This window comes from Oncorhynchus masou, chromosome 22 (assembly GCF_036934945.1).
Source record: "Oncorhynchus masou masou isolate Uvic2021 chromosome 22, UVic_Omas_1.1, whole genome shotgun sequence".
In the NCBI taxonomy this organism is placed as follows: Eukaryota; Metazoa; Chordata; class Actinopteri; order Salmoniformes; family Salmonidae; genus Oncorhynchus; species Oncorhynchus masou.
In genome coordinates, this window is record NC_088233.1 from 13131627 (window position 1) to 13144372 (window position 12746).

At 43.5% G+C, this 12746-nt stretch overlaps 1 protein-coding gene across 2 annotated transcripts in view; it reads right to left on the bottom strand.

The window, feature by feature from the left end:
* mgat4c (mgat4 family member C) overlaps positions 1-12746 on the bottom strand; it is a 190263-nt gene that overhangs the window by 81134 nt on the left and 96383 nt on the right. For both annotated transcript variants that reach the window (XM_064929330.1, XM_064929331.1), the window contains one exon: positions 774-869. The gene's annotated coding sequence lies outside the window, so the exon portion shown is untranslated. The remainder of the gene's footprint in view (positions 1-773; positions 870-12746) is intronic.

Below are 12746 nucleotides of genomic sequence, written 5' to 3' on the forward strand. Positions count from 1 at the left end.
GCCATTGGAACACAGGAGTGATGGTTGCTGATAATGGGCCTCTGTACACCTATGTAGATATTCCATTAAAAATTTCCAGCTACAATAGTCATTTATAACATTACCAATGTCTACACTGTATTTCTGATCAATTTGATGTTATTTTAATGGACAAAAAATGTGTTTTTCTTTCAAAAACAAGGACATTTCGAAGTGACCCCAAACTTTTGAACGGTAGTGTACATTGTAGAATAATAGTGAAGACATAACAAATAACAAAAATAACAAATACGGAATCATGTCGTAACCAAAAATGTATTAAACAAATCAAAATATGTTTTATGTTTTAGATTCTTCAAAGCCACCCTTTGCCTTGATGACAGCTTTGCACACTCTTGGCATTCTCTCAACCAGCTTTACGAGGAAGTCACCTGGAATGCTTTTATAACAGTCTTGAAGGTTCCCACATATGCTGAGCACTTATTGGCTGCTTTTCCTTCACTCGGCGGTCCAACTCATCCCAAACCATCTCAATTTGGTTGAGGTCGGGAGATTGTGGAGGCCACAAAGACATGGCGGTTGGAACCAATGTAGAAAATAGTAAAAATAAAGAAAAACCCTTGACTGAGATAGGTGTCCATACTTTTGACAGGTATATATATTTCTTACCAAGTTACACTACCCAAAAGGTTCTCAATTGGTGGAACGACCCAACTATTAAACTATCCACGGCTGAAACTACTTCTACTAAATCTTGGTTAATAATATAGTAATATCCTTCAATATTACAGTACCTTTCAGCAGAAGTCAGATGTGTTAGTGGGAAGATGTCTGGTTGCTCTGAAGGTTGACATGGACTGGATCCACAAACAGATGCTCCTCAGTTGTTTCTGTCAAAAAGAAAGAGAGTCAGTCAAACGCACAGGAAGTGAATTCATTATACCGTGCACATCGGCATTCCATTGTTCATCTCTGTACCCTGTGTGTATGTGCCGCACATCAATGTATTATACCGTGTGTGTTTCTGTGTGTGTGTGTATGAGCGTGTGGAGCACATGTACCGTAGCGTGTGTGTAAGTGTATGTGCAGCTTGCGCTTGCATGCAAAAGAGTAGCTCATTTTCTGCGTGCGCACACATACATCAAACAGTGCAGCAAACAATAAAGTCACAACTCCCCTGAGCTTCCCACTGTGACTAGTACACTGCCTTACATTTGATGATGACTCTCCTCTCAAGAGTTTCCCTGGTAAAGGAAAAACGCTGGCTTTGCCTACGATGTCCACTCTGCCTCTCTCTAGTCTCTAGTCTAACTGTGGCTGACTCTCTCTCTCTCTGTCCAGTCTAACTGTGGCTGACTCTCTCTCTCTCTGTCCAGTCTAACTGTGGCTGACTCTCTCTCTCTCTGTTCAGTCTAACTGTGGCTGACTCTCTCTCTCTCTCTTTCTCTCTCTAGTCTAACTGTTGTTCTCTCTCTCTCTTTCTCTCTCTCTAGTCTTACTGTCGTTCACTCTCTCTCTCTCTCTCTAGTCTAACTGTTGTTCTCTCTCTCTCTTTCTCTCTCTCTCTCTCTAGTCTAACTGTCGTTCACTCTCTCTCTCTATCTCTTTCTCTCTCTAGTCTAACTGTGGCTGATTGTCCCTCTACGCAGAGCACAGAGACACTGATGGCAGAGATGAGATGGTGTGGTTCTCCCACACAGAGGCAGGGTAATTGGCTCTCCATGATGGGCCATAAACATACATCACAGGGGTGGTGGAGCGCCAAACAGACAGCTAACTAAGCCTCTCTCACTCTTTCTCTGCTGCTCCGTCTCTGCTGCATGCACAAGAAGACACAGATATACACACACAAACCCCCAAGGACACACACACACACACACACAAAGACACATGCACACATGCACACAGCACATTGTCTTTGTTACACTGGATATTCACGCTGCATGCACGGGTCATGCCCTTCACGCCATTATCATAGCACACAGTAGAACACCCTGCCCCCTTTTTATTACAACAAAACCATCATCATACGGTAATATACAGTTATATACAGTAATATATAGAGGACAACACTCTCTCTTAATCTCCATAGCACCATCACCATCACCCATAAGGGATGCCCTCGCAAGCAATTACCATAACACCATACATTAGTGATGCGCTGGATGACTCATAACCCACAGTCCCTGTGGTTTTGTCTTTCATTATTTTTATCTGCCGTTAGTACGTAGCCTCAGCTTTAGGGCTGTAGCATGTCAAATACACAACAATTGACAAACCCTTTTGGGAACTTGGTCATAAAAAATTTACGTCGATCCACTGAGGCAAAAAGGAAAATGTAGGAGTTTAATTCAATAAGAGAAAAGCTCTGAAATAGAGAGTTCAAAATGAATAGAAGGGCCAGAACATTAGTCTAATGTTTGGTGAAGTGGTAAAAGATGATAGCAGTGTTATGTGTGATGATTTGTGAGGCGCTCTACAAATTCTACAGTCATAAGACGGCGACTTCAAAATGACAAGTCGAGGTAACTGTACTGTTCAGATGGGTTAAATGGAATAGTCGCCTATCTGAAATCTGGACACTGACTGTAAATTTTGACTCTGGAACGTAAATAGCCCACCTAACTACCTCCAAACCCATATTGTTTTTTTCCCCTTCTCTTTTGCACCCCAGTATCTCTACTTGCACATCATCATCTGTAAATCTATCATTCCAGTGTTAATGCAAAATTGTATTTATTTCGCCACTATTGCCTATTTATTGCCTTACCTCCCTAATCTTACTACATTTGCACACTCTGTACATAGATTTTTCTATTGTGTTATTGACTGTACGTTTGTTTATCCCATGTGTAACTCTGTGCTGTTGTTTTTGTCTTACTGCTTTGCTTTATCTTGGCCAGGTCGCAGCTGTAAATGAGAACTTGTTCTCAGATGGCCTACCTGGTTAAATAAAAATAAACAATATTTGCAGATTAGGGTCGAGTGTAGGCCTCAGATGTTCACTTTATCACATATAGTCAGGTGGTTGTGGATGTGTTATAAGCAATTGCGGGTGGGTGAACAAACATCTGACCCACGCATCACCATAACCCGTATAGGATGACCTTGATAACCATTACCATAAGACCATAGTGCCATGTATAATAGAGGCGATCCATTTCAACAGCACCATTACCATAGCACAGACCCTCACTTCCATTATCATAACAGTATTGTCATAATAAGCAGGATGACCCTGTTAGTCATACCCACAAAACTCTAAGAAGAGGCATTTCTTTCAGACAGCAGCCTGAAACACAGGAAATGGGGGAAATAAGGGCACCCAAGGGTGTTTTCAAAAGGTGTTCTCCTTTCAAAAGGTGTTCTCTTTCAAAAGGTGTTCTCCTTTCAAAAGGTGTTCTCCTCTCAAAAGGTGTTCTCCTTTCAAAAGGTGTTCTCTTTCAAAAGGTGTTCTCCTTTCAAAAGGTGTTCTCCTTTCAAAAGGTGTTCTCCTCTCAAAAGGTGTTCTCCTCTCAAAAGGTGTTCTCCTTTCAAAAGGTGTTCTCCTTTCAAAAGGTGTTCTCCTTTCAAAAGGTGTTCTACTTTCAAAAGGTGTTCTCCTTTCAAAAGGTGTTCTCTTTCAAAAGGTGTTCTCCTTTCAAAAGGTGTTCTACTTTCAAAAGGTGTTGTCCTTTCAAAAGGTGTTCCCTTTCAAAAGGTGTTCTCCTTTCAAAAGGTGTTCTCTTTCAAAAGGTGTTCTCTTTCAAAAGGTGTTCTCCTTTCAAAAGGTGTCCTCCTTTCAAAAGGTGTTCTCCTTTCAAAAGGTGTTCTCCTTTCAAAAGGTGTTCTCCTTTCAAAAGGTGTTCTCCTTTCAAAAGGTGTTCTCCTTTCAAAAGTGGACTCTAAAGTGTGAACATTTTCTACACCATTCCTGGTTGTGCCTCTGAATGAGTTACTTAAGCAATAAGGCACGAGGGGATGTGGTTTATGGCCAATATACTACGGCTAAGGACTGTTCTTACCCACGCAGAGTGCCTGGATACAGCCCTTAGCCGTGGTGTATTGGCCATATACCACAACCCCTGATGTGCCATTGCTGTTTCAAACATAATTAGAACAGTAAAAATAAATGTTTTGTCATAGCCGTGGTATATGGCTTTCAGCCAAATCATTCAGGGCTCGGACTCGGTTTGTAATTAGATATAAAACGTCTTCTTACTTTAATATAAAAAATATTCTCAATTTCATGGACTGTTGGTTAGAACAATTTTGTTGATCGGTAATAACCATTTAATTGCTCCTCCGAAGAGCAAGATACTTGAATTAAATGATCAATCCACTTGTTTAGATTACAGCATAGAGTTCCCCTTTCATAAATTAATACAATAAACCCAGTTTGTGGGTGGGTGTGACTGAGTTTATAATATTAGCTAGCCTCAAAGATGAATCACAATAATAATATCTCTCTGACACACTATACTGTGTAGCTCCATCTCTGTGCTGTGGTGTCTCAATGCTGTTCTGTCATATTTGTGTATTAATCTGTGTATTAAAACCATTAAACTCAAACATTTTTTACCATTGTTCATCGCAGGATATAAATGGCAAAAATGAGGGTCTCGGTTTGAAAAACCCACACATAATTTATCCAATTCACTTTTCCCAAAATTAAAGTGACAAGTCTTACATGACCATTCTATTCTGAGACAATCACAGATCCCGAGACCCCCCCACACACACTCTATTGCTCGCTCACTCTCTCTCTCTCTCTCTCTCTCTCTCTCTCTCTCTCTCTCTCTCTCTCTCTCTCTCTCTCTCACACACTCTCTCTCCAGACTCTCTCTCCAGACTCTCTCTCCAGAACCTTTCTCTCTCCAGACCCTTTATCTCTCCAGACTGGATCTTCAATGGGAAGAGTGAAGGAGATGAAGGGAACAGGAAGAGGAAGCGTGAATGAGATGGAGGGAACAGGAAGAGGAAGAGTGAATGAGATGGAGGGAACAGGAAGAGGAAGAGTGAATGAGATGAAGGGAACAGGAAGAGGAAGAGTGAATGTGATGGAGGGAACAGGAAGAGGAAGAATGAATGAGATGGAGGGAACAGGAAGGGGATGAGTGAATGAGATGGAGGGAACAGGAAGAGGAAGAGTGAATGAGATGAAGGGAACAGGCAGAGGAAGAGTGAATGTGATGGAGGGAACAGGAAGAGGAAGAGTGAATGAGATGGAGGGAACAGGAAGAGGAAGCGTGAATGAGATGGAGGGAACAGGAAGAATGAATGAGATGGAGGGAACAGGAAGAGGAAGAGTGAATGAGATGGAGGGAACAGGAAGAGGAAGCGTGAATGAGATGGAGGGAACAGGAAGAATGAATGAGATGGAGGGAACAGGAAGAGTGAATGTGATGGAGGGAACAGGAAGGGGAAGAGTAAATTAGATGAAGGGAACAGGAAGAGTGAATGTGATGGAGGGAACAGGAAGAGGACGAGTGAATGAGATGGAGGGAACACGAAGAGGAAGAGTAAATTAGATTAAGGGAACAGGAAGAGTGAATGAGATGGAGGGAACAGGAAAAGTAAATTAGATGAAGGGAACAGGAAGAGTGAATGAGATGGAGGGAACAGGAAGAGGAAGAGTGAATCAGATGGCAGGAGAAGGAGAAAGCGGAGGGTCCACAATGCCCCTCATTATTCAGACAGACACTCGAGGCCACAGGAAAAAGCACACTTCATTGTTCTTGTCAAACTCTGTCCGGCTTAATGGAGTGTTCAGTTCTTAGGGCCTCCGTTCGTGGAGAGATTAAGGATGGTGTGGCTGGGCCAGATGTAAAGAGAGAGAGATGATTAGATCAGGACTTAAAACTTGAATCTCTTTTCTCTATGGTTTGTTTCATGGCTTTTAATCTCATTTTAGTAATTTGGCAAACACTCTTATCCAGAGCAATTTACAGGAGCAATTAGAGTTAAGTGCCTTGCTCAAGTGTACATTGACATATTTTTCAACTAGTTGCCTCAGGGAATTGAACCAGCAACCTTGCGATTACTGACCCAACACTCTTAACGGCTAGGCTACCTCTCACTTGCCAGACTTGCTTGACAGAGTCATGGTGCTTTGCAATACAGTGGACCTAGAACACCTGAGAGGAGGTAAAGCCATCTTGAGATAAATATCTTCCAGGGGCCAAAGTATTTTGCAGTTTCACATTAATATGTCATATCATGTAGCAATGGAGAGGGTAAATGGCAATGTTTTCCAACTGAAGAATAAAGTGATGGTTTACGGCATAGTAACTGTGAAGTGGCACAGATGTTTCTATTGTTATTCCTCCTCTGTATCCTCCCCTCCTTTCTGTGGAGATTGTCCAGTGATTACTGGCATTGGGGTGGGATTATAGACTGTATTATAGAATGTATATCTAGAACCCCATATGCAACCAGCTCTGTAACTTACACTCAATACGCAGATTAGGTATTTAGTCCTTTATTTTCTTTGTTTTAACATGATGCTTCTGCTATGGAGCTCAAACATACTGTAGATGTGAAGCAGTAGCGGAGGTGCTGTTACCATGTTATGGCCAACACACATTCTAAACTGCTTGGCGTACTACACCCTGCAGTCAAAGATATTTTCATCAGAGGTGGATGCCGTTAAAATGTCTGTTTAAATCTCATCCATGGTATATGCTTCCTGATGCAGATGATGCAGGAAGCAGTTGGATTCCAGGCCAAAATGGGACACAGGTGTTTGAGATAAACTCAGTGTCAATGAAGCCTCGTTACAGCATGTCCTTCCCTGCCTGCGTCCAAAAACGGCACCCTATTCCCTACAGTGCACTGCTTTTGATCAGGGCTCTGTAGGACTCCATAGGGCTCTGGTCAAAAGTAGTGCACTATGTAGGGAACAGTGTACCGTTTGGGACTGAGCCTATACCTATGGGTGTGTACCAGAGTGGCTGCAGCATTGATCAGACAGCCAAGCCCCTTTGTTTGCCTCCTAATTGGGGTAATTTATTGCCCTAACAGACAGAGCAGCTGTGGCTTTACAGCATCGCACCAATTAAGCCCAGATGCTAAAATGAAAGACAGTACTGAAGACGTGAAGAATCAACAGACCATAACTCAGATCTGGGTAATAAATGTGACAGCATGAGACCGAGGAATGAGGGGGACCGTGGCGGGCTCTTCAAAACCCTCTGCTGATGTATTCTACTGATGTTGGAAACAACAAGCAATGTCATTATCAATGTAATTCAAAGAGTAATTTCAAAACCAGATCTAAGATGACCTGAGAGTCATTGTTTCTTATAACTTCTATGATTTTAATTATTGGTCAGAATCAAAGAAGGGAACAGACATCTCTACAGGGAGTCGAGAACACTTTACGTCTAAGGTTAGATGGATTATGAGTAAAATACAAAATTGTTCTCATGATAGCTCAAGATTTCTCTGATTTACATTTTTATTTTCCACAAAATGGCAGTGGCGGTCAGGATCAGGTGGATTAGAGAATCGGAGAGCGAATGGCCCAGGAAATGTGGGACATTACAGGAGGAAATCAGGTCACCATGGACATTCCTCCAGGGTATGGATAACCCCGACATACTGTGGTTGGCCTGCCTCTCGTCTCACCCAGTCTGAGTCCTTTAGATGATGTGCACTGGTAAAGGGCACACGTGAGTAACACAGAAGAGTGTGCAGTAACACGGAAGAGGAGGAGGGGCCAACCTGAAGGCTCAGCTCACTGATGATGAATACTTCCAGAGAGAGTTTATGTTTTCTTGTCATGTGACCCCAAAGGAAAAGAACATCTCATCGTTTTGATGATGTCTGGAGAGAGTTTGTACTGTTCCTATTTGTCTCGAAGGACCATGATAAAAGAGGTTGAGTCTGAGAGAGTACGTCGTTGTACACATTTTCATTGTGTCACAAATCAAAAAGTCCAAATGGTTCACCCAATAGGCTTGCCAGTCCACATAACATGAGCAAGTGATCTGCCTGAGAATATATTCATTTTAATTATACGGTTCGGCTGGGTCCAAGGTGGTGTATAGGTGAATAGCAAAGTGAGACGTGTGAGCATGTTAGTACTTGGGTCATACGAAAGCAGCACTAAAACATGCAGCACCTTGATAGACTGAACCATACCCCAGAGATGAAAGGCGTTCATGCACTCCTACAGAGAGTATCTCCTCCCTCTGTCCTCCATTAGAATTCCAGCTCTGTCTGGAGCTCCCCTGAATCCCATTACCTTCTCCATTCCATCATTGACTTAAACCCTCAAGACAAAACGAGTGCTTGTCTGTCGTGCCCTTGACGGCGGTGTCTTGCTCCTCCATGTAACCTCTCTCCGTCCCTCTCTCTCTCTGTGCCTCTCTCTCGGTCCATCTCCCTCGCTCTCTCGGTGTGTGTCTCTCTCTCTCTCTCTCTCTCTCTCTCTCTCTCTCTCTCTCTCTCTTCAGGGGGAATTCTCATATCAGTAGCCTGATGGGGAGTAGAAACCTCTGTATTTTATGAGGAGAACGAATGGCCCTGAACCCAATTATCTTTCTTTGTTAAGTAAAACTCTACTGGCCCTCATTTCAACATGCAGCCCCCCCTCTGCTGTTTTTACACTACAAAGTGATTACAGATTTAATTAGCTGAGGACCTTGCTTCAGGGAGACTCATGAATCTATATTGATATTTCTGCAGAATGTGGAGATAGGGCCTCGTCCTCATGATGAGCTATGGAGACGATACTGGAAAAAAAAATAAACGAGGATGAAGTGATGATTTGCAACTTTCACTCTCCTGTTTACTTTTTCCCCTGAGGCTAATATTTTTATTGCTCTACGAGGATGAGCAGCATGGCTGAATTATGCAGAGCATGGCAGCAGCAATCAATGCTGTCTCACTGTGAGTAGCTTGGATTAAAAGAGGCCTGCTGTCAGGAGAGCAGCATTTCTGTTATTGACATTAGAGAATATTCCACCACTAATCTGGTAGAAATGAATTAAGTGTTCTGAGACCTTCCGCCCCATTTGGAGAGTGGAATCTAATTTGGATTTAATGGTGCTATTTGCCTGCCTAACCTGGTCACTTTGTTTGATGGATCAGTTGAACCATCTGGAATAACATTAACTATAGCATTGGGGTCCTGAAGGTATAGAACTCTATGTATAATACGGAGGTTTCTAGGGTCTCCACCAAGCTAGGTAAATCTGCTTTTACTTTTAAGGCATCGAAATGCTGGAAGAAAATTGATGTTTTTGGGCAATTTAAAGTATTGATTGGGAACTTGTTTGAGGATTAAGGCAACTGTTTTTCTGGGTGATTTGTGACGTTGTATTTGTGCTTCCCATGACTGTGTTTCTACATTTGTTTTTATTTTTTTATTTCACCTTAATTTAGTCAGGTAGGCTAGTTGAGAACAAGCTCTCATTTACAAAGGACCAAGATGAATAAATAAATACAGTATGGGGATGAGGTAGTTGGATGGGCTGTTTACAGATGGGCTATGTACAGGTGCAGTGCTCTGACAGCTGGTGCTTAACGCTAGTGAGGAAGATATGGGTCTCCAGCTTCAGTGATTTTTGCAGTTTGATCCAGTCAGAGAACTGGAAGGAAAGGCGGCCAAAGGAGGAATTGGCGTTGGGGGTGACAAATGAGATATAACTGCTGGAGCGTGTGCTATGGGTGGATGCTGCTATGGTGACCAGTGAGTTGAGATAAGGCAGGGCTTTACCTAGCAGAAACTTGTAGATGACCTGGAGCCAGTGGGTTTGCGACGAGTATGAAGCGATGGTCAGCCAACGAGAGCGTACAGGTCGCAGTGGTGGGTAATATATGGGGCTTTGGTGACAAAACGGATGGCACTGTGATAGACTGCATCCAATTAGTTGAGTAGAGTGTTGGAGGATATTTTATAGGTGACATCGCCGAAGTCGAGGATCGGTAGGATGATCAGTTTTACGAGGGTATGTTTGGCAGCATGAGTGAAGGATGCTTTGTTGCAAAATAGGAAGCCGATTCTAGCTTTTGGATTGGAGATGCTTAATGTGAGTCTGTAAGGAGAGTTTACAGTCTAGGCAGACAAGTCCGAACAGTCCAGAGTAGTGATGCTGGCAGGTGCAGGCAGCGACCGGTTGAAGAGCATGCATTTAGTTTTACTTGCATTTGAGAGCAGTTGGAGGCCACAGAAGGAGAGTTGTATGGCATTGAAGCTCATCTGGAGGTTACTTAACACAGTGTCCAAAGAAGGGCCAGAAGAATACAGAATGGTGTCGTCTGCATAGAAGTGAATCAGAGAATCACCAGCAGCTAGGGCGACATCATTGATTTATACAGAGAAGAGAGTCGGCCTGAGAATTGAACCCTGTGGCACCCCCATAGAGACTGCAAGAGGTCTGGACAACAGGCCCTCCGATTTGACACACTGAACTCTATCAGAGAAGTAGTTGGTGAACCAGGTGAGGCAATCATTTGAGAAACCAAGGCTGTTGAGTCTGCCAAAAATAATGTGGTGATTGACAGAGTTGAAAGTCTTGGACAGGTCGATGAATACGGCTGCACAGTAATGTCTCTTATCGATGGCGGTTATGATATCGTTTTGGACCTTGAGCATGGCTGAAGTGCACCCATGACCAGCTCTGAAACCAGATTGCATAGCGGAGAAGGTACGGTGGGAATCGAAATGGTAGGTAATCTTTTTTTTTTAAATTGGCTTTCAAATGAAATCAAAATATCAAATTGATTTGTCACATACACATGGTTAGCAGATGTTAATGCGAGTGTAGCGAAATGTTTGTGCTTCTTGTTCCGACAATGCAGTAATAACCAACAAGTAATCTAACCTAACAATTCCAAAACTACTACCGTATACACACAAGTGTAAAGGGATAAAGAATATGTACATAAAGATATATGAATGAGTGATGGTACAGAATGGCATAGGCAAGATGCAATAGATGGTATTGAGTACAGTATATGCATATGAGATGAATGTATGTAAACAAAGTGGCATAGTTTAAAGTGGCTAGTGATACATGTATTACATAAAGATGCAGTAGATGATATAGAGTACAGTATATACATATGAGATGAGTAATGTAGGGTATGTAAACATTATATTAAGTAGCAATGTTTAAAGTGGCTAGTAATATATTTTACATCATTTTCCATCAATTCCCATTATTAAAGTGGCTGGAGTTGAGTCAGTGTGTTGGCAGCAGCCACTCAATGTTAGTGGTGGCTGTTTAACAGTCTGATGGCCTTGAGATTGAAGCTGTTTTTCAGTCTCTCGGGTCCCTGCTTTGATGCACCTGTACTGACCTCGCCTTCTGGATGATAGCAGGGTGAACAGGCAGTGGCTTGGGTGGTTGTTGTCCTTGATGATCTTTATGGCCTTCCTGTAACATCGGGTGGTATAGGTATCCTGGAGGGCAGGTAGTATACCCCTGGTGATGCGTTGTGCAGACTTCACTACCCTCTAGAGAGCCTTACGGTTGTGGGCGGAGCAGTTGCCGTACCAGGCGGTGATACAGCCCGACAGGATGCTCTCGATTGTGCATCTGTAGAAGTTTGTGAGTGCTTTTGGTGACAAGCCAAATTTCTTCGGCCTCCTGTGTGGGTGGACCAATTCAGTTTGTCCGTGATGTGTACGCCGAGGAACTTAAAACTTAGTACCCTCTTCACTACTGTCCCATCGATGTGGATAGGGGGGTGCTCCCTCTGCTGTTTCCTGAAGTCCACAATCATCTCCTTTGTTTTGTTGACGTTGAGTGTGAGGTTATTTTCCTGACACCACACTCCGAGGGCCCTCACCTCCTCCCTGTAGGCAGTCTCATAGTTGTTGGTAATCAAGCCTACCACTGTTGTGTCGTCTGCAAACTTGATGATTAAGTTGGAGGCGTGCATGGCCACGCAGTCGTGGGTGAACAGGGAGTACAGGAGAGGGCTCAGAACGCACCCTTGTGGGGCCCCAGTGTTGAGGATCAGCGAGGTAGAGATGTTGTTACCTACCCTCACCACCTGGGGGCGGCCCATCAGGAAGTCCAGTACCCAGTTGCACAGGGCGGGCTCGAGACCCAGGGTCTCAAGCTTGATGACGAGTTTAGAGGGTACTATGGTGTTAAATGCTGAGCTGTAGTCGATGAACAGCATTCTCACATAGGTATTCCTCTTGTCCAGATGGGTTAGGGCAGTGTCCAGTGTGGTTGTGATTGTGTCGTCTGTGGACCTATTTGGGCGTTAAGCAAATTGGAGTGGGTCTAGGGTGTCAGGTAGGGTGGAGCTGATATGGTCCTTGACTAGTCTCTCAAAGCACATCATGATGACGGAAGTGAGTGCTACGGGCGGTAGTCGTTTAGCTCAGTTACCTTAGCTTTCTTGGGAACAGGGACAATGGTGGCCCTCTTGAAGCATGTGAGAACAGCAGACTGGGATAAGGATTGATTGAATATGTCCGTAAACACACCAGCCAGCTGGTCTGCGCATGCTCTGAAGACGCGGCTGGGGATGCCGTCTGGGCCTGCAGCCTTGCAAGGGTTAACACGTTTAAATGTTTTACTTACGTCGGCTGCAGTGAAGGAGAGTCCGCAGGTCTTGGTAGCGGGCCGTGTCAGTGGCACTGTATTGTCCTAAAAGCGGGCAAAAAAGTTATTTAGTCTGTCTGGGAGCAAGACATCCTGGTCCGTGACGGGTCTGGTTTTCTTTTTGTAATCCGTGATTGACTTTAGATCTTGCCACATACCTGTTGTGTCTGAGCCGTAAGTTGTGACTCTACTTTGTCTCTATACTGACACTTAGCT